Raw genomic sequence first — 22890 nt, forward strand, 5'->3', positions numbered from 1 at the left:
CATTAATAAGATGAAGTACTACGCCATCAAGAAGCACCTGTGCATGGACTTCCAAATCCCCAGTCAGTGCGTCATCGCCAGGACATTGAGCAAACCCCAGACTGTCCTCCTAAATTGTAGTTCATCTGTAAGGCGATTTTTGTGCAAACGGAGAGGAGAGCTGTTGACTGTGGAAATGCCGCAGGAAATACAATAATCATTGGGAATGATTGCTACCACAGCACCCTGCAGGGGAGGGGATCTATTGCTGACTTTGTTGCAAGCACGAAGAAGCAAATGACTCGCTGGTTTTTCCGATGCATCGTCCAGGATCAGAGATGAGATTGTCGATGGCCTGGAAGTTTGTATGCAAGCGGCGCTGCACGCATGGAGCAAGACTGAGGCCTGCTGCACTGCATCATTTACAGAGACTGAGTAGACGACGGGCAGCTCAAAACCTTAGGAACTACGAGGTCCCACATTTCATGGACTGCATCAAGTCTGCTAAACAGAATTACAGCCCAAGACTAACCATGGTAGTGAAGAAAAGAATAAATACCAGATTCTTTGCCAGCAGCCAGCTCCAGAATCCACCACCAGGAATAACCGTTGATGGTGAAGTCGCTAGATCAGAATGGTATAACTTCATCAGCCAGTCTGTGAGACAAGGGACTGTCTCCCCCACACATTACAATATTGTGTACGACCCCGGAGGCCTGAAGCCCGACCACATGCAGCGCCTTAACTACAAACTCTGCCACCAGTACTTTGTGCTGGAACTCTCATTACACCAGGCAAGTTAGTGTCAGTAAGCTCACAGGCTGGCCTTTCTGGTCGGGCCAAACATCGACAGAGAACCACACAATTCTCTGTCCAGTCTTCTGTACTACCTGTAGAAATTTTGCAGGGCTGAGGATTGTTAATCTGCCAATTTTCTCAAACTTCAACTCAAACCAGAGTTGGGGAAAAGCCAAAAGTGGCAGCTACCAAATTGTGGCTGTCATATGTATTTAATTTCTTTGCATTTATTTTATTAATTGGAAATGATATTGGTTGATGTGGATAATAGGTTTAATAAGTTATGTTCTGGCTCCTCAAAAAAAGGCCCAATGTAAAGGAGCGGGTCTTAGACTTGTAATGCCCATACACGAAAGGCATGGTCTGCCAAACATTTCCCCATTTGGGTTCAATTTTTTTAAAAATCATTTTTTTTATGGGCCTCATAGACACTGTTGCCAAAAATTGTACTGGAACTATCAAAGTCTCCAATCCCTTGAATCATATGCTGGACGTCCCATAAAGAAAAGTAGCCCTTCAACATCCGTACAATAGACAAGCTGGCCATCTGAATGGAAGTACTTGCGCAGTTCTGCTTCCCTGTTACGATAAAATGACACTTGTACCAGGTTTCAACATTCGATTCTCTTGTAGTCTTGAAGCCAATAGTTCAGCAGACTCTATTGGTATATAAAGATCTCTACTCGGTCTGCTTTGAATGATCTGGTTAAACAGAATTGGTTTGTCACAATCTTCATCACATGGCTGAAAAATATCTGGACTGTCGTCTTCATCAGTAGAACAATGTGAGGAACGTTCTGTCAAGCACAGTAAATTTTGGAACTGGTATGTCTTCACTATGGGCAACTGGTCGAGTAGCTGAGGGGATACTCGGGTATTGCAAATATGGCTTGTTTTTCTTATTGAAACCTTTTACATCGACAAGGCAGAAAAAGCAGTCTTCTAAATGATTGCTTGGTTCTCTCCAAACCATAGGAACTCCAAACTGAAGTTTAGCATTCTTTCCTTGAGATCATGATCTCAAGCTCTCAATACAGGTTTTGCACACTTGTGCTTGTCTTGGTCTCCAAGTTATACTTTAAGAGGTTGTATCTTGCATACTTCAAAGTCAGTAATGTTGTGCCTCTGAGTCTTCACAGTAAAGTTTCCACAGATGTAACAAAAAATATTTGGATCATTTGAGCACTGTCTTCTGCGAGATGTAGAGGACATTGTTAGATCAGCAAAACATCCTGCAGAGAAATACATGGTAAAAGTTCACTACCTGAGTTGTTCATTGAATTTCTGTCGACACACGACACACACCACACACCCCCTTAGGTATTGATTCACAAATTAAAAACAGAACAGAAAAACAGCAGGATAAAAGCAATAAATATCAAAATTCATTGAAAACTTCAATAAATAAAACCGTACCTGCACACGACTGTGTACGTTGAAAACTGTTTACTTATCATAACGAGTGGGAATGATGCATGTTCAAAGAAAACCAAGATATTCTCACATTTATTGGGAGACTAAATGAAAACTAAATTTAGTTTAGTGAACCGTATAAACCGGCACTTTTCATACACTACTTATATTTATCATGGAATTCATGAAAATGGGCTATGTACCTATAGCACAAAAACGTGATGTGATAGAGAAATTATAAGATCAGATTTGAATTCCGCACCCTCAAATTAGTCTAAAACTATTCTTCAAGTCCATGCCGGAAAATATTATTATTTTTTTTTTTTTGTAGACCAGTGTATTAATCCAAAGTAAGCCATAAGGAGGCGCTACAGCACAATAGCCAGCAGAGTTGCATTGACCTGAGGTAAAACCAAAAATAAATAAAAATAAAGTGCACAAGTGCAAAACCATAATCTCAATGTCAGTGAAACCCTTACAAGTGTTAGAGGTGTGAAAATGACAAATTATAAGTCTTGAAAGACTGTGCAAAAAAGCAATGTGATATGGCTTATACCTTTCAGTGTGCTGGCGTCCCTACGTACGTTTCGGCGATAGTTGCCTTCTTCCGGGGGAGTGTCTAGATAATCTAACCTAGCACGTATTTATATAAATGTGTAAATGTGACACCAATAAGTGGTGTATCAGGACTTCTCATAGGGGCGCCGGTTATTGCGGCGCATGCGCACACCCGCTGCATCCATCTCCCCCATCCACCGGAGTGTCACGGAGGCATCCTGTTCATGTGACCTGAAGCCACAGCCATGTATATAGTAAATCCAACAAGGTATATAGTAATGAAGCTATAGCAGACAGTGATGGAGCATTGGGAGGGATGCAGTGGGAGCAATGGAGGCACATATAGTACCTGCAGGCCTTGCACTGATACTAGGTAGGCAGGACACAGCATATCCACGCTGCAATATCGGGACCCTTGATTTAGCCCTAAAAAGGATTATTGGTTTCTCAGGAGTTGTGGATTTGAGTTGCAGACCTACACTAACTCTAAAAACCATGATTCTGACCCTATCTCGGCACCAGCTCTCCCTACTCTCGCTGAAACAGGAACAGAATGCGGCGATCAGGGCGGTGCCGGGTCTCTTATACTCGAGATGATGCTGTGCGGCCAAGCCAATCACTGCACCACCACAACAAAGATGGCTGCGGCGTTTCATGGCCTGGCAGACAATCCCTGCACCATGATTGGGTCTCTAAAATCCGCCAAGAATGCTGGGTGGAGACACCATTTACCGAGAATCCCGGGAAATGCTCGCTGCTCACCGAGCATAGTGATACTCGGGCGAGTAACGAGTAGTGGCGAGCACATTCGCTCATCACTATTCACTACTTTATATTGATCACTGCTTTTATTAAAACTAGAATTTGTTAAATATCCGGGATTTTCCTTTTTTCCCCCACTCCTCAGATGGAAATCCCTTGTGTATTCAGTCACTAGCAGATATACTGCTTTCGGATGCCTGAGAAACTTCAGAGGGTTCTCAGATTTTTAGACTTGGCTGTATCCTTTTTTTACTTGCCAACGAAATACTCTATTGTCATAATCCGATATAATCCTAAGGAATTTTTTTCTCTTTCCCTTCACAGGTCTGTTCCTCCCATTTGTCCACATCTTTCTCCAAATCCTTCAACCAATTTTCCGGTTTCAGTTCGATATTTCTTTATTCAATAATCTTAATAGGAGATCTAACTCATCGTCTTTCATTCAGAGACTGAATATTTTTTTTTTCAATAAGAATATTAACAGATTCCATTGAGCAAGTGGTGTCAGCAGCCATCCGTGAGTCAATCCTTTGTTTTCCAAGTTAACTGTTGGGTAGAATTGTACTTTGAAAACCCCTAGGGACCATCTTTTTATCATAATTTCCGGAGATGCTTTGTTCCACAACATTTACATTTTATGGTGTAGAGCATTTTTATATTTATACATAAATTCTTTACTTGTGGTATCATGTATGGAAGCCAGTGGAAGCACTCTGCGTCAAAATATCAGCAGCCTTATTTAGGATTTCTCCTTGACCTTCAAATCCATGTGAATGGACAATCTCTGTCAAAACAGTAAATAGTTAATATATCCATATAATGTCAAAGTAAAAAATGGCACTTCCTCTTGGCATATTACATGTATTTTAATTATGGAACTTTGTTTCCCCTCTTGAGTGGAGTCCATGTAATGGCAGGCGTGGTACTGAATAAGGTGCGTGCCCCTGACAGGGGAGCACACGGAGCGCAGCATTTAAGGATGTTAGTGCCCAGTTCCCCCCCTAGCATCACTCCCCCCTTAGTGATGCACTAATTAGTGACCACTGGCAGGCTAGGGGTCTCTTAGAGGGGAGGGGTCCTACGGCCACTCCGACAGGGGTTAAATCCAGGTGTCCGGCCGGGAACTTCCTCTTTTCTTCCCGGCGGACACCTGGAAGCTTTTTTGGGTCTGAGTCCCACGTAGGTAATACACGGGATCCTCCATGGCGGAAGAAGCGGAGTAGGGCAAAGGTCGTAACGGCTCGTTGGGCAAAGGTCGTAACGGCTCGTTGGGCCAATTCCCCTGTCAATCACGGACAGGAGCTTGGCGCGAGCCGCCCTTTACAATATGTAATTGCCTTTCTCTGCTTATTTCATTAATAAACTGTGACCGACCTGTTCAACCCACCTAGGACTGTTTCATTACGGGTGTGATGGGAAGGCACTGGTTACGACACCCAGGTCTCTACAGTCTATATGCTAAGGTGAAGTGACATTTTTTTTACTTTGGGACCTTATATTGATATTTTCATATACAGGAATAGAATACTTAAACACATTCATACGATCAATGGCGCAATATAAAGTGCTCACTGCATATAAGATGATGGTAATTGCTGCCAATATAGATTAATTCTTGTACATGATCTTATACACGGTTAGGGGTGTGCTGGCTTTTGGTTACATATGCATGAAAATTCAAAGTTGGAAAATTACAAAGTCTTACAAATTTTTGCTAAATTTGGTAAAAAAACAAACACAAGTCATTCCGAATAAATTTTACCACCATCATGAAGTACAGTCTCAATCACCGTGAACCATTGAAGCATTCCAAAATTATAACCTTCATAAAGTGACGGTCAGAATTAAAAAAATTGGCCATGTCATTAACATGCAACCCACCTTCGGGGGTAGAGGAGTTAAAGAGAATTTTTTTTTTCCTGTGCCTCCAGACATGACATTGCACTGCCAGTTTTAAGCAGCATCACAATACAATCCCCCATGATAAACAGGTATTGTTTTCAGAGGTCATGAGTACAATTGGGCCTGCCCAGATAGCTTAATGCCTTCTACAGTAGATGTATCATGATTGTGGTTGTGGCCTCTTTAGCATCCATTGCACCACTGTTGAAGGGCAAAAATGAGTCATTAAACATGAGATGCTTAAAGTTTAACATGGGATTTTTCTAGTGATGCTGACAAACCAATATGGGAGTCTCCACTCTACCACATATAATGAATCTGGGGAATCTGACTCATGGAAATTTATCCCATCCATTAAGGATGTTCCACCTACAATTTTAAGGTGTATGACAATTATATATTTGGCAAAGTATCTCTTCCAGCTTTACCCCAAACATATCAACTTGGTTGGATACTTTCTAGAATCTGTTGGCAATGTCTTGATGTGGTCCACATTGGCCAACAGGTCTTCATTATTGAGACTTGGGGATGGAGTCAAGAGCTCCGTGTAGAACATTCATCTTCTGGATGCTTTGGTGTTGCTCTACTACAGTCAATTGCTCCCCGTTGTTTTCCAGAGGTTTCTCCTGGACACAAAAGACGTTCTCTGATCAAACCTGGCCACTGTAATTTTCTTCGCTAACCTACAAATTTTTGGTATAAAAGCCACAAATGACTAATAGTGAACACATTAGTATGTAGTCACTTAAACTGAAGTTAAAACATTTTGCAAATGAGAAACATACTGTAGCTTATGAAAAGATTATTTAATACAATATGGTATAAAAACATTGCTTATCAGTCGTGATGGGCGAGCACTAAAATGCCTGGGTGCTTGTTGCTCGGGTCGAGCAAATTGGAATACTCGGGTACTTGACCCGCGCAACGAGCCCTTTGTAAGTCAATGGAAAACCCGAGTATTTTTACCTCCCCCCCCCCCCCCCCCCCCCCAGGGTCCTTTTTAATGTCTGAAAATGATGGAAACACTGCTCAAATGACACCGGAAGATCATGGGGATCGCCCTTAGAAGCATTTCTGACTCCTAGGTCACAGCTGTAAGCAATATTGTCAGTTTCACGCCACTTTTACAGGTGCACAATAAACATACAAAAATGAAACCAAAATGGATTTTGCTGTGAAATATGTAAAGGTACAACCTTTCCAGGGTAACGACTTGTATACAAGTCAAAATAATTAACCCCAGACCAAAATGTTTCTCCACTTCTTGGGCTATATTCACATGCAGAGTTTTTGATGCGTTTTTCCACTTTAACATTGCTTTCATCCAATACAAATGCATTCACTGGGAAATGTCACAACATGTAACAACCCTAGCTGGCCATGTGGTGTGTGACACATAAGGAGACCCATCTTGTTTCATTTACGAACGAGGGACTCTTAGTCACAAAGCCTATTTTTAGAGGGGCATCAGGTACCATTAATAATCTTAAAGGGCTGTTATGAAACAGTGGGTCTCCTATGCTGTTGTTGCCTATGCAGTGAGTGGCTGGGCTGCCAAGAATTACAAAGCACCTCAATACCCCTTTCATGAGAGGTACAGGAGGTACCTCCAGAAAAAATGCTATATTGAATGCAAGGCCTGCCCTGCTATCAAGTCATAAGCACCCCAATAAGCCTTTGAACTCAGGTACTGGATGACCACAGGAAAATGCACATCAGTCTTCAGTTGGTCCTGCCATACAGTTTCCTTATGCATTGAATGCAAGGGTAACCTTGACCCAAATTTGCACGCACCCCAATCCCCCCTTGGAAGAAACATGGAGGAGGGCCTCATTAAAAAAAAAAAAAAAAAAAACTGTCCCATTTACAAAGGAGAGGGTCTCCTAGACTCGTAATGCCCACACACGAAGTGCATGGGCTGACAAACCTTTCCCTATGGGGATTAGTTTAAAAAAAAAAAAATAATTATGGGTATTAGACAACCTTGCCCAAAAATTGAATGGCTGTAGCAGCATACAACACTTTCACCATGGCGTTCTAGTGGCGGCGAATGATATGCCGAGGAAGGCCTCATTAAAAACTAGGCCCAAGGTTAAGGGGCGGGTCTCCTAGACTTGTAATGCCCATACACAAAGTGCATGGGCTGACCAACATTCCCCCATGGGGGCGGGGCACATTTTTTAAAACCATTTTCTGGGCATCATGGACACCTTTTCTAAAAATTGCACTAATTGTAGCAGCACAGAACATGTTAAACATGGTGATCTAGTGGTGAAGAATGAGGAAAATTGATGAAGGCCTCATTTAAAAACTAGGCCCAATGCACACTAGTGCGTGGTTTCTGGACAAAGTAAAAGATGAGCGGACGAGCCAGATCCCGAACCCACGGCTGAGCTTGTGTGCAGGAGCAGGCCCCACAAAGACCACCTGGACAGGTACAGCAGCCCCAAGGACCCTAGCCAGCAGTCAGACCACTGCAGCCCCAAGGTGCCTGGGCAGCAGTCAGACCACCGCAGCCCTAATACCACCGGCCAGCAGTCAGACCACAACAACTCCAAGAACCCTGGTCGGCACTCGGACCACAGCAGACCCAAGACCCCAGCCAGCAGTCAGACCTCAGCAGCCAGCCCCTGAGCCTTTGCTCATCGGAAGAGGGCACCAGAGGTCTGCCGGCAGCAGAAAGGGCTTCGCCCAAGGTTCTGCAGGTGTCAGCCATACTTGCCAAAGTGTCTATTGGGGAACGGGGCAGCTGTAGGCGTGACTTCCATGACGTTGGGATGAACACCCGACAGACTATCGAACATATCCAAAAATCGAAAGCTGGCACCTCTGGAACTAAGATTGCTCTTGTAACCAACCACATCAAGCTGGTGTCCCGACCACAGTGGGCCCTGTACCAGTATCACGTTTACTTCAACCCTACCATGGAGTACAAACATTTGCAATATGCCCTCCTGTACCAGTATGAAGAAACCATTGGGAAGGTGCGGGTGTTGATGGAACCATGTTGTTTTTACCAGAAAAACTGAACTGAATAAGATCACCAAGGTGTTCAGCCAAACTAGAAATGGACAGAACATGCTGATAACAAATCACCCTGCCCACCTGCTTCCATCTGTAGAACATCATTTTCCAAAGACTCCTGAAGATAGGACGCATCTATTACAACCTGAGCGACGCCACCAAAGTCTGAGCCCACTGACTCACCATCTGGCCTGGGTTTTCCACCTCCATCCTCCAGTACGAGTCCAGCATCATGTTGAGCATTGATGTCAGCGATAAAGAACTCAGGAACAAGACTGTGCACAACATCATAGTAACATAGTAACATAGTTAGTAAGGCCGAAAAAAGACATTTGTCCATCCAGTTCAGCCTATATTCCATCATAATAAATACCCAGATCTACGTCCTTCTACAGAACCTAATAATTGTATGATACAATATTGTTCTGCTCCAGGAAGACATCCAGGCCTCTCTTGAACCCCTCGACTGAGTTCGCCATCACCACCTCCTCAGGCAAGCAATTCCAGATTCTCACTGCCCTAACAGTAAAGAATCCTCTTCTATGTTGGTGGAAAAACCTTCTCTCCTCCAGACGCAAAGAATGCCCCCTTGTGCCCGTCACCTTCCTTGGTATAAACAGATCCTCAGCGAGATATTTGTATTGTCCCCTTATATACTTATACATGGTTATTAGATCGCCCCTCAGTCGTCTTTTTTCTAGACTAAATAATCCTAATTTCGCTAATCTATCTGGGTATTGTAGTTCTCCCATCCCCTTTATTAATTTTGTTGCCCTCCTTTGTACTCTCTCTAGTTCCATTATATCCTTCCTGAGCACAGGTGCCCAAAACTGGACACAGTACTCCATGTGCGGTCTAACTAGGGATTTGTACAGAGGCAGTATAATGCTCTCATCATGTGTATCCAGACCTCTTTTAATGCACCCCATGATCCTGTTTGCCTTGGCAGCTGCTGCCTGGCACTGGCTGCTCCAGGTAAGTTTATCATTAACTAGGATCCCCAAGTCCTTCTCCCTGTCAGATTTACCCAGTGGTTTCCCATTCAGTGTGTAATGGTGACATTGATTCCTTCTTCCCATGTGTATAACCTTACATTTATCATTGTTAAACCTCATCTGCCACCTTTCAGCCCAAGTTTCCAACTTATCCAGATCCATCTGTAGCAGAATACTATCTTCTCTTGTATTAACTGCTTTACATAGTTTTGTATCATCTGCAAATATCGATATTTTACTGTGTAAACCTTCTACCAGATCATTAATGAATATGTTGAAGAGAACAGGTCCCAATACTGACCCCTGCGGTACCCCACTGGTCACAGCGACCCAGTTAGAGACTATACCATTTATAACCACCCTCTGCTTTCTATCACTTAGCCAGTTACTAACCCATTTACACACATTTTCCCCCAGACCAAGCATTCTCATTTTGTGTACCAACCTCTTGTGCGGCACGGTATCAAACGCTTTGGAAAAATCGAGATATACCACGTCCAATGACTCACCGTGGTCCAGCCTATAGCTTACCTCTTCATAAAAACTGATTAGATTGGTTTGACAGGAGCGATTTCTCATAAACCCATGCTGATATGGAGTTAAACAGTTATTCTCATTGAGATAATCCAGAATAACATCCCTCAGAAACCCTTCAAATATTTTACCAACAATAGAGGTTAGACTTACTGGCCTATAATTTCCAGGTTCACTTTTAGAGCCCTTTTTGAATATTGGCACCACATTTGCTATGCGCCAGTCCTGCGGAACAGACCCTGTCGCTATAGAGTCACTAAAAATAAGAAATAATGGTTTATCTATTACATTACTTAGTTCTCTTAGTACTCGTGGGTGTATGCCATCCGGACCCGGAGATTTATCTATTTTAATCTTATTTAGCCGGTTTCGCACCTCTTCTTGGGTTAGATTGGTGACCCTTAATATAGGGTTTTCATTGTTTCTTGGGATTTCACCTAGCATTTCATTTTCCACCGTGAATACCGTGGAGAAGGTGTTTAATATGTTAGCTTTTTCCTCGTCATCTACAACCATTCTTTCCTCACTATTTTTTAAGGGGCCTACATTTTCAGTTTTTACTCTTTTACTATTGATATAGTTGAAGAACAGTTTGGGATTAGTTTTACTCTCCTTAGCAATGTGCTTCTCTGTTTCCTTTTTGGCAGGTTTAATTAGTTTTTTAGATAAAGTATTTTTCTCCCTATAGTTTTTTAGAGCTTCAATGGTGCCATCCTGCTTTAGTAGTGCAAATGCTTTCTTTTTACTGTTAATTGCCTGTCTTACTTCTTTGTTTAGCCACATTGGGTTTTTCCTATTTCTAGTCCTTTTATTCCCACAAGGTATAAACCGCTTACACTGCCTATTTAGGATGTTCTTAAACATTTCCCATTTATTATCTGTATTCTCATTTCTGAGGATATTGTCCCAGTCTTCCAGATTAAGGGCATCTCTAAGCTGTTCAAACTTTGCCTTCCTAAAGTTCAATGTTTTTGTGACTCCCTGACAAGTCCCCCTAGTGAAAGACAGGTGAAACTGCACAATATTGTGGTCGCTATTTCCTAAATGCCCAACCACCTGCAGATTTGTTATTCTGTCAGGTCTATTAGATAGTATTAGGTCTAAAAGTGCTGCTCCTCTGGTTGGATTCTGCACCAATTGTGAAAGATAATTTTTCTTGGTTATTAGCAGAAACCTGTTGCCTTTATGGGTTTCACAGGTTTCTGTTTCCCAGTTAATATCCGGGTAGTTAAAGTCCCCCATAACCAGGACCTCATTATGGGTTGCAGCTTCATCTATCTGCTTTAGAAGTAGACTTTCCATGCTTTCTGTTATATTTGGGGGTTTGTAACAGACCCCAATGAGAATTTTCTTACCATTTTTCCCTCCATGAATTTCAACCCATATGGACTCGACATCCTCATTCCCTTCGCTAATATCCTCCCTTAAAGTGGACTTTAGACAAGACTTTACATAGAGACAAACCCCTCCTCCTCTCCGATTTTTACGATCCTTTCTAAACAGACTGTAACCCTGTAAGTTAACTGCCCAGTCATAGCTTTCATCTAACCATGTCTCGGTTATTCCCACTATGTCAAAGTTACCTGTAGATATTTCTGCTTCTAGTTCTTCCATCTTGTTTGTCAGGCTTCTGGCGTTTGCGAGCATGCAGTTTAGAGGATTTTGTTTTGTTCCAATCTCCTCACTGTGGATTGTTTTAGAAATGTTCTTACCTCCCTTCTGAGTATGTTTTCCTGGGTCGTCTTTGTTCAAGTCTAATGTTTTTCTTCCCGTCCCCTCTTCTTCTAGTTTAACGCCCTCCTGATGAGTGTAGCGAGTCTTCTGGCGAATGTGTGTTTCCCAGCTTTGTTGAGGTGTAGTCCGTCTCTGGCGAGGAGTCCATCATACCAGTAATTCACACCGTGGTCCAGGAATCCGAATCCTTGTTGTCTGCACCATCGTCTTAGCCAGTTGTTTGCATCAAGGATCCTGTTCCATCTCCTGGTGCCATGCCCGTCTACTGGAAGGATAGAAGAAAAAACTACCTGTGCATCCAGTTCCTTTACTTTCTTCCCCAACTCTTCAAAGTCCTTGCAGATTGTCGGTAGGTCCTTCCTTGCCGTGTCATTGGTGCCAACATGTATCAGAAGAAATGGGTGGACGTCCTTGGAGCTGAAGAGCTTTGGTATCCTATCGGTCATGAGCAGCCTCTACTCCTTGTGTGGCCCTCTGAGGTTCCAGGACGCTTGCTGCAAGGAGCTGATCGGACAGATCATGCTCACAAAGTACCATATAGATGAGAGCGCCTGGAACATGACTCCAGCGTCCAACTTCAAGAAGGCAGATGGAAGCGAGGTTCATTGTATTGGTTCTTATAGTAGTCCACAAAGCTGACAAGTGAAAGACATGAGGCAGCCGCTAATCGTGAACATCCCCTGGAGGCCCAAGCCGGGAGCCACAAACTGAGCCATCATACTGTTGCCAGTTATGTAACCTAACAGGTCTGACTGACAGAATGAGAAGCTTCTTCAACGCCACGAAAGACGTGGCCGTTCACACCCGCTTACCACCAGAACAGAGGGAGCGGCAAGTTGGGAAGTTCCTGAACTACATGCACAAGGATAAGGGCGTTCAGAAAGAGCTAAATTTCGATACCGAACTCCTACAGTTTTGAAGGGAGAATTGCACCTCCGGGAAAAAATCCTGCTAAAAGACAAATCTGCTGAATGGAATCCAGTTTGCTGATTTGGTTGAGAGCTGAGGGGTCCCATCCTGATCAGCCCCTGAGATCCGAATAATTGGCTGCTCTTCTACACCTGGAGAAATTAGGACGTGGTGAACATTCTTCTGGAGAACATGTTCAAGATCACACAGCAAATGCGCATCAAGATGAATCGTGCGGTGTTGGTTGTAGTCGAGGACACGGTGCGAGGATATTTACAGGCCTTCCATCAGAACATTATGGACCACACTGAGATGGTTGTCTGTATCCTGTCCAGCATTATGCATTAATGAGATTAAGTACTACGCCATCAAGCAGCACCTGTGCATGGACTTCCAAATCCCCAGTCAGTGCATCATCACCATGAAATTGAGCAAACCCCAGACTGTCCTGTCTGCACAATAATCGCCTTACAGATGAACTGCAATTTAGGAGAGCTGTGGACTGTGGAGATGCCGCAGGAAATACAATAATCATTGGGAATGATTGCTACCACAGCACCCTGCATGGGAGGGGATCTATTGCTGGCTTTGTCGCAAGCACGAAGAAGCAAATGACTCGCTGGTTTTCCCGATGCATCGTCCAGGATCAGAGACAAGATTGTCGATGGCCTGGAAGTTTGTATGCAAGTGGCGCTGCACACATGGAGCAAGAGTGAGGCCTGCCACACTGCATCATTTACAGAGACTGAGTAGGCGAAGGGCAGCTCAAAACCTTAGGAACTACGAGGTCCCACATTTCATGGACTGCATCAAGTCTACTAAACAGAATTAAAGCCCAAGACTAACCATGGTAGTGAAGAAAAAATACCAGATTCTTTGCCAGGTCCAGAATCCACCACCGGGAATAACAGTTGATTGATGAAGTCATACCATTCAGGTCTGGTGACTTCATCAGCCAGTCTGTGAGACAAGGGACTGTCTCCCCCACACATAACATTGTGTACGACACCGGAGGCCTGAAGCCCGACCACATGCAGCGCCTTAACTACAAACTCTGCCACCAGTACTTTGTGCTGGAACTCTCATTACACCTGGCAAGTTAATGTCAGTACGCTCACAGGCTGGCGTTTCTGGTCGGGCCAAACATCGACAGAGAACCACACAATTCTCTGTCCAGTCTTCTGTACTACTTGTAGAAATTGTGCAGGCCTGAGGATTGTTCATCTGCAAATTTTCTCAAAAACTTCAACTCAAACCAGAGTTGGGAAAAGCCAAAAGTGGCAGCTACCAAATTGTGGCTGACATATGTATTTAATTTCTTTGCATTTATTTTATATATTTGATGTGGATAATGGGTTTAATAAAAGTTACGTTCTGGCTCCACAAAAAAAAAACCCCAATGTAAAGGAACTGGTCTTAGACTTGTAATGCCCATACACGAAATGCATGGTCTGCCAAACATTTCCCCATTGGGGTTCAATTTTTTTTAAAATCTTTATGGACCTCATGGACGCAGTTGCCAAAAAATTGGACTGGTGTAGCATCATAGAACACGTTAAACCCTGGTAATCTAATGGTGGAGAATGAGGAGACATCGATGAAGGCCTCAGTAACAAAAAAAATAGGCCCACTGTAAAGAGCGGGTCTCCTAGACTTGTAATGCCTAAAAAATGAAGTGCATGGGCTGACCAATATTCCCCCATGGGGTACATTTTTTTTTAGAAATTGTATGGGCATCAGACACCCTTGCCAAAAATTGGACTGCCTGTAGCAGCACGGAACATGTTACCCCAGTGATCTAGTGTTGGGGGTAAATGAGGGCATAAGAGAAATCATACTGAATTCAAAGATGAATAAAACATGTGAATCCACTTAAAGAAAATGAACAAAAGGGGTGAACACGGCTTCATAAATATAAAGCCAGAATGTCGGAGATGCTTGTCCCTAACTGCTCAGACAGGGCTATAAATAAAAATCTAATATAAGTCTTTGAATAATTTTCTATTGTACAGGTATACACTACCTCAGAGGACTGTCCATAGATAGGCAAACTGGCAAATATAAGAATAAATGGGAAGAATAGACGTACATATCCTTTTTGGCATTTCCCCCTGGGGGAGTAAATTTTTTTTTTGGGGGGGTTACCAATTAGTAATGGCCATCATAAAAACACCCTTGCAAAAAAGTGACTCTTGCATCGTGGAATCCGTTCACCCTGGCGTTCTACTGGCGCTGGATGATGAGGATAACAACAAACAAATCAAATCTGTAAGCGTATACCCATGTGTGGTTGTGAAGAGGTGCATGAGATTACACCTGCCCAAAAAACAGAATGTATTAGGTTGTTTCGCTGTTTTCACTTGGTGGTGTACAGAAGTCTTTCCCAATCCAGCCCTTGTTCATTTTTATAAGTGAGCCTGTCGGCATTTTCAGTTGATGGGCAGATGCGCTCATCTGCTAAACTCCGCCAACGGCACAAAAAACCTGCTCTGAGAGAAAGCTAGCAGCAGGGCAGGCCAGGACCTCCAAGGAGTAGTCCATTCATACCACTTGTCCAGCTTGGATACCCAATAATTTAAAAGGCACAGAGGAATCCCAGATTACGTTTGGAAGATGCTGAGGGACTACCTTGCATGGCCTACAAACACTGCACTTCTTGTGACAGCACCCCTTACCTCTGTGGTGGCATGATGGGAAGGTCAGAGAAAACTGTCCCAGAACTTTGCCATTGTTCCCCTAACTGAGCTGGATTGTACTTTTGTCTCTCGCTTGAACTCCTTGTTTGCACAACAAACTAACGTGTGCTGCAGGCGTTCTCACATGGGATTTTTCTAAGTAGTTCCTGAACTACATGCACAATAAGGGTGTTCCGTATTGAAATTTAGCCCCCAGTCACGTAGCTTTCTGATCTCCTACAGTTTTGAAGGGAGAATCGCACCTCCAGGAAAAATATCCTGCAAAAAGGCAAATCTGCAGAATGTAATCCAGTTTGCTGATTGGTTGTGAGAGCTGAGGGATCCCATCCTGATCAGCCCCTGAGATCTGAATAATTGGCTGCTCTTCTACATCTGGAGACATTAGGATGTGGTGAACATTCTTCTGCAGAACATGTTCAAGATCACACAGCAAATGCGCATCAAGATGAATCGTGCGGTGTTGGTTGTAGTCGAGGACACGGTGGGAGGATATTTACTAGCCTTCCATCAGAACACTATGGACCACACCGAGATGGTCATCTGTATCCTGTCCAGCATTAATAAGAGGAAGTACTACGCCATCAAGAAGCACCTGTGCATGGACTTCCCCATCCCAGTCAGTGCGTCATCGCCAGGACATTGAGCTTTCCCCAGACTGTCCTCCTAAATTCCAGTTAATCTGTAAGGTGATTTTTGTGCAAACGGAGAGGAGAGCTGTTGACTGTGGAAATGCCGCAGGAAATACAATAATCATTGGGAATGATTGCTACCACAGCACCCTGCAGGGGAGGAGATCTATTGCTGGCTTTGTCGCAAGCACGAAGAAGCAAATATCTCGCTGGTTTTTCCGATGCATCGTCCAGGATCAGAGATGAGATTGTCAATGGCCTGGAAGTTTGTATGCAAGCGGCGCTGCACGCATGGAGCAAGAGTGAGGCCTGCCGCACTGCATCATTTACAGAGACGGAGTAGACGACGGGCAGCTCAAAACCTTAGGAACTACGAGGTCCCACATTTCATGGACTGCATCAAGTCTGCTAAACAGAATTACAGCCCAAGACTAACCATGGTAGTGAAGAAAAGAATAAATACCAGATTCTTTGCCAGCAGCCAGCTCCAGAATCCACCACAGGGAATAACAGTTGATGGTGAAGTCACCAGATCAGAATGGTATGACTTCATCAGCCAGTCTGTGAGACAAGGGACTGTCTCCCCCACATATTACAACATTGTGTACGACACCGGAGGCCTGAAGCCCGACCACATGCAGCGCCTTAACTACAAACCATGCCACCAGTACTTTGTGCTGGAACTCTCATTATACCTGGCAAGTTAGTGTCAGTACGCTCACAGGCTGGCCTTTCTGGTCGGGCAAAGCATTCACAGAGAACCACACAATTCTGTATCCAGTCTTCTGTACTACCTGTAGAAATTGTGCAGGTCTGAGGATTGTTCATCTGCAAATTTTCTCAAACTTCAACTCAAACCAGAGTTGGGAAAAGCCAAACGTGGCAGCTACCAAATTGTGGCTGACATATGTATTTAATTTCTTTGCATTTATTTTATTAATTGGAAATATTTGATGTGGATAATGGGTTTAATAAGTTACGTTCTGGCTCCACAAAAAAACAAACAAAAACCCAATGTAAAGGAACTGGTCTTAGACTTGTAATGCCCATACACGAAATGCATGGTCTGCCAAACATTTCCCCATTGGGGTTCAATTTTTTTAAAAATCTTTATGGGCCTCATGGACGCAGTTGCCAAAAAATTGGACTGGTGTAGCATCATAGAACACGTTAAACCCTGGTAATCTAATGGTGGAGAATGAGGAGACATCGATGAAGGCCTCAGTAACAAAAAAAATAGGCCCACTGTAAAGAGCGGGTCTCCTAGACTTGTAATGCCTAAAAAATGAAGTGCATGGGCTGACCAATATTCCCCCATGGGGTACATTTTTTTTTTTAGAAATTGTATGGGCATCAGACACCCTTGCCAAAAATTGGACTGCCTGTAGCAGCACGGAACATGTTACCCCAGTGATCTAGTGTTGGGGGTAAATGAGGGCATAAGAGAAATCATACTGAATTCAAAGATGAATAAAACATGTGAATCCACTTAAAGAAAATGAACAAAAGGGGTGAACACGGCTTCATAAATATAAAGCCAGAATGTCGGAGATGCTTGTCCCTAACTGCTCAGACAGGGCTATAAATAAAAATCTAATATAAAAGTCTTTGAATAATTTCCTATTGTAGAGGTATACACTACCTCAGAGGATCCATGCTTCGTTTAGTGTGAATTCTGATATTTACTATAGTAATCCTGGACCAATCAAATTGCCGCTTTTTTTTTTTAACTGATTACTTCTGCAGGTCCTGGACATAATTATGTCAATGCAATGTAAATGAACTTTATCTAAATAATAAAACAAACCAAACTACCAAATTAAATATAAACACAATAAGGGCAAAAAAAAACAATAAGTTTTAAGCATAGTGCTACATGATTTTGTTTTTCCTGTTGAGGCCAAAAGGGTATCTCGTTTGTAGATTTTTTTTTTTTTTTTTTTTTAGTCCCTCCCCTTTGGGAAGGTTTTATCCGTTCAATACCCTGTACTGTCATCATAGAATAATCACCTGAATGACAAGTAACAAAATGCTTGGCAACAGCTGAAACATTACGGCTAGTTGTGTTTATTACTGGTTAGGTCCCTGAGAAGTTCCGATATTCTAATTTTAAGTTTCGTCATTTGTATTTCTTGTAAAAAATTTTATATAGGATGCACGTCTATTTTATAAACAACATTATTTGTGACCGTTTATAAATTCCTTTATTTGATAGGTTTTCGTTCCCTCTGTGTTTTGGAAAGTATTAGTTTTCGCATTTGTAAAAACCCCTACATTGTAGCCATGTTTTAGATGCGGGTTGATAAGCAAAGCAGTTTTGGGGAAGGGAGCTACTAATAGATGGTGCTCTTCTGGCCACTATATTTAATCTCTTCTTTTAGGATATCTGTAAGGCTATCGTCTTCCCGTAAAATGGGTAATCTATTTAAAACTATATTTTTGATTTCGTTATTGCCTATTGTATTGGAAACAGACATATGGTTAATTTTTTCTGTTTTTTTGCCTTTTTACTATCTGCACTGGGTACGAGCAAGCCATCTCTGGATTTATTATTAACTATTTGATGCGCTCTGTCTAGAGTCCATTTAGGATATTTTCGTTTTTGTAATTTTATTTCTCAAGTTATTGAATTTGTCACTTCATTCCTTCTTGTCGCTACAGTTTCTTTTCAGCCTTATGTATTCACCTACCGGAATGGATTTAATGGTGTTTGGGGTGACGGGCTTTCATCAGTCGAGTGTTAAAAATTCTTCTCCGGTAGTCCAAACCTCGACGTGAAAATTGTCTAAGAACATGCCTTGAGAGCGCAAAAGCCTCATCAGCAACCATGATAAATGGTGCAGGTGGGCCTGTCGCACCAGGAAGCGCACATGGTTGTGGCAGATTTAGATTAGTCTCAGCAAGTCGCCGGCCGAGCTGATCTGGAAGCTCGAAAGATGCGAGCATCAACGGCACTCCCATATGCCCCAATGTCGGCAAGAACAAAACAGTAGTTGCTGTCGGCTACAGCCAGGAGCACAGCGGAAAAATATTTTTTATAATTCAAATAACGAGAACCAGAGTTTGGCGGCTTCTTGACACGAATGCGTTTACCATCCAGGGCACCAATGCAGTTTGGGAACTCGGTGGCTTCCATGAAACCCTGGGCAATCCGCAGCCAGTCTTGTGTGTTTGGCTGAGGCATGAGGCGACTCTTGAGCTTGTCCCAAATCGCATCACAGGTTGAGCGCACAATCCCGGATATGGTTGATGTGCCAAGGAGGAACTCAAAATGAAGTGAAGAATGAGTGTCCAGTAGCCAGGAATCTGTTAACAAAACCATAGTTTTGATGTGAAAGAATCGCTATCAATTGATTATGTTGCTAATTAAAATAAAAGTTTTACATAGTGAATGTAATACAGCACAAATAAACCTAAAATACATGTTTGCTCAAATAAAACCCACACCCATTAATGCACCCCACACAGGTGTGACTTCGAATGAACATTTCACAAAGTGTCCATGTTTAGAGTTTGGTTATCTATTCTTACTAAGGGTACCGTCACACTATACGATTTACCTACGATCACGACCAGCGATATGACCTGGTCGTGATCGTAGGTAAATCGTAGTGTGGTCGCTGGGGAGCTGTCACACAGACAGCTCTCCAGCGACCAACGATGCCGAGGTCCCTGGGTAACCAGGGTAAACATCGGGTAACTAAGCGCAGGACCGCGCTTAGTAACCCGATGTTTACCCTGGTTACAAGCGTTAAACTAAAAAAAAAAACAAACAGCACATAATTACATTCTGGTGTCTGTCAGGTCCCTTGCCGTCTGCTTCCCGCACTCACTGACTGCCGGCCGTAAAGTGAAAGTGAAAGCACAGCCGCTGTGCTCTGCTTTCACTTTACGGCCGGCAGTCACAGTGCGGGAAGCAGACGGCAAGGGACCTGACAGACACCAGAATGTAAGTATGTGCTGTTTGTTTTTTTTTAGTTTAACGCTTGTAACCAGGGTAAACATCGGGTTACTAAGCGCGGTCCTGCGCTTAGGCTGGTTTCACATTGGCGTTTTTTCGGGTGCGTTTTTGCGGTAAAAAACGCAAAAAAACGCATGGTGAAAAAACGCATGTAAACGCTGCGTTTTTTTGACGCATGCGTTTTTGCATGTGGTGAAAAAAACGCGGCGTTTTACCGCGTTTACATGCGTTTGCGTTTTTTAAACGCATGCAGAAAAATGTGTGACAACTGCCAATCATCAAAATAAAGTAAAAAACCCACTATAAACAGAAATAGTTAGGGTTAGGGTTAGGGGTAGGGTTAGGGGTAGGGATCATAACCCTAACCCTAAAGGGATCCTACCCCTAACCCTACCCCTACCCCTAACCCTAACCCTACCCCTAACCCTAACCCTACCCCTAACCCTAACCCTAAGGGATCCTAACCCTAACCCTACCCCTAACCCTACCCCTAACCCTACCCCTAACCCTAACCCTAAGGGATCCTACCCCTAACCCTACCCCTAACCCTAACCCTACCCCTAACCCTAACCCTAAGGGATCCTAACCCTACCCCTAACCCTAACCCTACCCCTAACCCTAAGGGATCCTAACCCTACCCCTAACCCTAACCCTACCCCTAACCCTAACCATAAAGGGATTAGGGTTAGGATCCCTTAGGGTTAGGGGTAGGGTTAGGGTTAGGGTCAGGGGTAGGGTTAGGGGTAGGGTTAGGGTTAGGATCCCTTAGGGTTAGGGGTAGGGTTAGGGTTAGGTGTAGGGTTAGGGTTAGGGTTAGGGTTAGGGTTAGGATCCCTTAGAGTTAGGGGTAGGGTTAGGGTTAGGGGTAGGGTTAGGGGTAGGGTTAGGTTCCCTTTATCACCTTTATGCTGGGGGGTGGCATATCAGTGTGTTTTCTGGTTTTTTAATAAAAAAACGCATGCGTTTTTTACTGCAAAAAACGCATGCACCAAAAAACGCATGCGTCCCCATTGACTCCAATGTATTTTTTGACCCAAAAAAAACGCATGAAAACGCATGCGTTTTTTTTTGGTCCAAAAAACGCTTCTAAAAATACTACAAGTAGCATTTCAGAAAATGAACGCATGCAGTAAAAAAACGCATGCGTCAAAAAACGCGACCAAACGCGTACACAAAAAAACGCATGCGTTTTCAATGTTAAAGATAGGAAAAAAAAACGCATGCGTTTTTTTGAAAAAAAACGCTGCAGACAAAAACGCAAGTGTGAAACCACCCTAAGTTACCCGATGTTTACCCTGGTTACAAGCGAACGCATCGCTGGATCGCATCGCTAGATCGGTGTCACACACACCGATCTAGCGATGACAGCGGGAGATCCAACGATGAAAGAAAGTTCTAAACGATCTGCTACGACGTACGATTCTCAGCAGGATCCCTGATCGCTGCTGCGTGTCAGACACAGCAATATCGTAACGATATCGCTGGAACATCACGAATCGTACCGTCGTAGCGATCAAAATGGTATAGTGTGACGGTACCCTAACAATCAAATAGTAGGGCCTACAACCAAACTGTGTGTTTGGCTTCATTTGTATGTCAATGGTTAACCAATACATGTTTTGCATGAACGATTATGGTCATTGTATAACCTAGTGACCTGGAACATTGATCACTAGAGATAGAAACACTTAACCCATTACGATGGTTTGAACGTTATGGGCAACAAATTGATAAGTACTATCTGTACTGTTTTTTTTTCTAAGACCACGATCTAACGATGGATCACCTATATCCCTGCAGTGTGCTATAGAACTAGGAATTTATTATTAACTAGGCATCTGTGAGCATGATTGTGCCTTTATAGTTGTGGGTATACTGTGATTGATGGTATCAGGCAACCTGATTATGTAACAAATTAGAAGCAGTGTCACCTTTGCAGTCTATTGTATCTGATGAACAGGGCCATTCATTATTATTCAATTGAACAAATAGTTTTATTACAGGCCAACACCCAAAACCAGACTGATTTAGTGAAGGAGACAATTTTAACCCTAATAATCAGGCCAACTTTTTTAATTCAGACCAGTGTCACTTCGTATTGTGACAACTCGGGAATGCTTTAATGTTTATAATTAAATATGTGATTTTAATGTTTATCATTGTATATGTGATATTTTCTGACACTATTTTATGTTAGTGGTAAATTAAGGTTGATATGTTTTGCGTTCAATTGTGAAAAAATATCAAAATTTTGGTAAAAATTTGTGTAAAAGTAGCAATTTTCAAACTTTCAAATTTTATATTCTTAACTAGTTAGTCACGCTGTACAAAATAACAATAAATAACTTCTCATATGTCTATGGAGCGCCCCCAGACGCAGGGCCGCGGGTTACTCGGTACCGGTCCTCTGTCTGTTCTTTCTCTCTATCCGTCCTCCAAGTTTATCTGGATAGGACGCACCCGTTTAACGGGTAGGCTCGGAGCTATTCTGGGACCCTAGAGACACCCCTCTCCACGGTTGCCCCCTATGTCTGCTTAGGTGATGTATGGTAGACAGCCAACCTATAATCAACTGTCCTGCGGTATTTGAAGTAAGGCATAGTCAGTTACTTCCTCGGTGTTCCGGTCACCGGCTACGTGCCTCAGTAAGAAGTTGCCGTTCTCGGGGCACGACTCCTACTGGCTCTCCTTTGTGCTCTAATCTCATTTCTCACTGTCCACAATATCCTTCTCTTCTTGTACTTTCTTAGGATACCGCTGCAAGGTAGTGCAGGCGCAGTTCCGTTGCTTTCTAATCGTTCTGCTAGGCCCCTGTCAGGAACCCACACCTGACAGGTCCTCCCTGGAGCTCTCCCAGGCTGCGTTCTGTTCTAACTTCCTATCCGACCCCTAGTTTTACCAGTGTGAGGAGTGGCCTAATACATAGTGCCTTTTGCTCCCCCTAGTGGCCAGAGTGTGAAGTGTAATGTGTGCTTGTGATACCTGGTCAGGTGAAC

General features: G+C 43.2%; 1 pseudogene; it reads left to right on the top strand.

Annotated features, from left to right (window-relative positions):
* The first annotated feature begins 329 nt into the window (after window positions 1-329).
* Window positions 330-16733, top strand: LOC138652165 (piwi-like protein 1; annotated as a pseudogene).
* Window positions 16734-22890: the final 6157 nt, after the last annotated feature.

This window comes from Ranitomeya imitator, chromosome 10 (assembly GCF_032444005.1).
Source record: "Ranitomeya imitator isolate aRanImi1 chromosome 10, aRanImi1.pri, whole genome shotgun sequence".
NCBI classification, from domain to species: domain Eukaryota; kingdom Metazoa; phylum Chordata; class Amphibia; order Anura; family Dendrobatidae; genus Ranitomeya; species Ranitomeya imitator.